This window comes from Lepisma saccharinum, chromosome 10 (assembly GCF_977018435.1).
Source record: "Lepisma saccharinum chromosome 10, izLepSacc3.1, whole genome shotgun sequence".
NCBI classification, from domain to species: Eukaryota; Metazoa; Arthropoda; class Insecta; order Zygentoma; family Lepismatidae; genus Lepisma; species Lepisma saccharinum.
The window spans coordinates 28,323,450-28,327,736 of record NC_139238.1 but is presented as its reverse complement, the minus strand read 5'-3'; positions in this window follow the sequence as shown (position 1 = coordinate 28,327,736).

Genomic DNA, 4,287 nt, shown 5'->3' with positions numbered 1-4,287 from the left:
CACAACTATTATCCACAGAGAACGACATCGGATCCAAGAAAAGCAGAGGACATTTTCAGAGTGAGTGAAATTATTAAATATAATTTTAAAGCAGTTTCATCAAATCTATGAAATTTCCTAAATTTAAACTTTTCTGCCCTGTACGCCAATATAAAAAAAAAGTTCGGCCGAAACTGGTTCCAAAGTCACTGTTCTCTTAGATAACAGGAAATCAATCCAAGAACCTGGCAATACTACTATTATTACCACAACTACTACCACTTGATTTTATTTAATTATTTAATTTCAATTTTTATTATTCAGCGTCCATCCTTTTCTACCACGTTTGGCTAATCGAGACGATGAGGGTGAGTGATAACGTGATGAATTTAAGGAGGGTAACTCACGAAGAGCACCCATGCCTAGGCCGGATCCCTGGCGACTGTGCTAACCATTCCACCACCGCGGTATACTACGGAGTACTACTAATACTACTACCAATAATAATAATAGTAATTCAGGTAGCAGATAGCGTTACTGAATTTATGGGTAATGAAAACTGTGGATATAAATTCAGGACCTGGAATTTATGAGCTGTACTTGTTGCCTTAGAAGCATCAAAATTTCACACTGGAATCCAGGATACGGTACGATACGGACAAGGTGTGTGTGTGTGTGTGTATGCTGTGATGAGAAGTGAAAAATGCAGGCGGTATTGTTGACGCTGTCGTCAAGGGGTCGATGGTTCGATTCCCAGGTTTGCACAATGTGTCTCTTTACTGCAGAGTGAGTCCCGATTAGTTTGAGCATCGTGCCTGAAAATGCCTTTTGGGGAAATTCTTTTTTTTGTTGTCACTATCTAAAATTACTTTGCCTCCCCAAGAGGTACACTTTAGAATGTAAATTCATGTTTCGTAAGAATCCCTTTAACAATTTAATCTAAACACCATTCATCATTCATGACCGTTTTGATTAAAACAACAAGAAAAAAACAACAAAAAAAAAGCGACGAGAAATAAGAAAGAGTGCAATCCAATACAAACTTCAAGTTAATAAGTGTGCAATTGGCTAAAAAAAATATAAGTTAATGATCAGTGATTAGATTGGGACATTAATTATTTTATAGAGACTCTTTAAACTCTTAGTTTCATATTTTTTGGTGTCTATTTGACTTATTGTTGTATGAATTGGAACTGACCCCCTTCTTTGCAGCTGTACTTATATTTTCAAGGTCATGGTTGTTTTAAGATTAACTCGAGTTTGACAGATCAATGGAATGCAAAGGTTTTTGCCCTTGCACAACTCTTTGTGCTTCTGTGAATTTCCATGGGAAGAACATAAATTTAAACACGAGACAGGAACAAGGCACGAAAATAAGAAGCTGGCGCCAGACACCAGCCTAATTTTTCTGTTCAAGTTGGTGCAGGAAGCAGGCTGTTAAACAATGATTTTCAACTGAAAGATCAACAATCTTTCCGACAGGTAAAGCAGTGGAATTTTCCCGAGCTTTTCTTCAACTTGTGTTTATTTTTTTTACAAATCCTTTCAACTAGTGCCCTACGTACGTTCAGAAACATTGTAGATTGTCATTTGTTTTTCATTGAGAAATAAACTTGTGCCGAAACAATCCAAAGTTTTAAGATATCAATAGTTACACAACTTTCCTATGGGTTGTGGTTACACTGTCGCCTTTTAATGAACCGGTCCCGAGGTTGATCGAAAGTGGTGGTACAGTGGGATCCATGAGTACTACCGTGCAAATTGTCCATGACTATTTTCATTAATTTTTCTCTTACATCCTGTGTGTTTTTAAGCGATGGATTTTTATGTACGCTGGTGCAGAAGTTGTCAACAGCTTGTTTTTAGTCTTCTTTTAATTATTGAAGCTCTTATTGGGTCAAATAAAGTGCACGAACATGGTGATGGGCAATTTGCACGGTAATACTCATGGATCCCACTGTACACTCAACGTCAAAAGAAATGGTAGGCGAATTGTCCATCACCGTTTTCATTCAGTCTGTTTTCTACAATGTGATGATCATGAATTTAAATAAAAATGTCAAAAGGTGGAGGACAATATGTGCTTCACGTCAACAGAATTCCATTCCTTAAAACAACACATGATGCGGAATAAAAAAAATGAATATAGCGATGGACAATTTGGCTACCATTTCTTTGGCTGTACTACACTGTACTTCGGATCACACTTTAAACAGTCAGTCCAATCTAAATTATGCCTATCTGAGCATTTCATGTTCTTCAGAGGTCGTACAATACTTCAGTTTGGGTCCAACATATTGGACCATAGACGATGGTAGGATATTACAATGTTTACTATGAAGAGTGTGATGTAAATACGTCGATAGAATACTACTTGATATTGAAGACGTATATTACACTTTCTTTTCCGTTCGCTGTCCATCTGTACATTCGTTGTGTGTCGGGGGACCTGCTCTATCACTTTCTTCCTATTGCTAACATCTCTCATCTGATGATTTTATCTCCCTCTCTCTCAATGATTTGTCACTCTTTCTTGCTCTTCTCTCTCTCTCTCTTTCTCTCTCTGCTATATTCCTCTCTTCCATTCTTTCTCCCAAAATTCTCTAGTATAAGTCTTTCCCTTCATGTCTCTCTTTCTTGGCTTCATTTTGCAACACCTCTCTCTCCCTCCATATGTTTGTATTTTCCCTTCCCGTTCTTACTATCTCTCTCTGTTTCTCTTAGTCTCTTTCTCCCCCCCTCTCTCTAGTTGTATTGCATTAGCACCTTGAGAGAGAGCTACAGCTTCCAAAGGCCTCCAATAACGTAGCGTCTTTTCTAGTGAGTCGCTGGGATGATATCGACCACCACATATCCCTTGCTCTTCACCGTTAGCAGGTTCTTTAGATCAAATCTCACATTCGGGTAGAGAACTGTATGAAAATAATCCACCTCTATTTTTAATTAATCACAACCTCCTTACAAAGAATCCTTTTAGAAACCCTGCATTTATATTTAAATGTTGTCTATTTTTACGTCACTGTTCGATACCTCTAGGATGGATTTTTCTGTATTCAGGATTTTCAAATAAATAAATAAATAATCTATGCAATAATAATGAATAGTGATTGGTTTAAGCACATGCCCTTTTAGGGATTTGAACCCTGAATGTTCGGTGGCCAGGTCGCGAGTCAGTACAAAGGTTTATGGGAACAAATATAATATGCAACAGGGGCCTCCCCGATGGCGCAGTGGTAGCGTCGTCGCCTTGTAATCAAAGGGTCCAGAGTTCGATACCCGGTGGAGGCACTTAGTGGTTCGGATCCCACTTTAAACTGTGGGGCCAGTCCCGATTAGCCTTACTGTGCATAAAGTGGACTTAAAACATACGTTTAAGTGACGCCTTCCTATTGCTAACATCTCTCATCTGATGGTTTTACCTCCCTCTTTGTCAATGATATGTCACTCTTTCTTGCTCTTCTCTCTCTCTCTCTCTCTCTCTCTCTCTCTCTCTGCTATATCCCTCTCTTCCATTCTCTTTCAGTTGAACACTTAAAACACCAAATCAATCAATCAATAATATGCAACAGAGCACGTTTTTATTTGAGAAAATACTATTTATTTTGAGGCTTATGTTCTTGCATCTATATTATGAACATCTTGTTTCTTACGACATACATCATCATTTTAATGTCCTCCTCGTAGTACTTTTGTTGTACAGCCTAAGATAGAAATAATAGTAGGCGATTTGTACATCACCGTGCTTATCCAATCTATTTTCTGCAGTATCAAGGTTATGAATAGAAACAAGACGCAAATACCCAGCACAACTTCATTCATTAAAACAACATGACGATGTAACAATAAAAAGAAGATTGAAAATGGCCATGGACAATTTGCACAATGTTTTCTTAACCGTCAGTTGTACGTACTTATAAATTATCGTTCACTGTAAAAAAAATCCATATCTTTGTTGACGGCATCGTAAAATCTACTGATGGTTCACCGCAAGTTCATTCAACAGTATATCTATCTCTAATTGAAACTTCAAAGCTCTGAATTCAACTTCGAAATTACAAATACCACACATGACGACAAATAATTAAAAATATATTGTACTGTTATCGTGAGGCTGCAAACTGATACTGAAATATAAATAATTGACGTAGATATATATATATATAAGTTGATGTTGAAGCAACATAGGTTTACACTACTGTCACCGGAGGGCACTGCGTGCAAACAAATGAAGGACAAGGAGCGATGTGGTATTGCTTTCTTGTTCTTATGGGTTGTTCGTTGTTTCTAGTTACTTTTTTTACGGTGGCA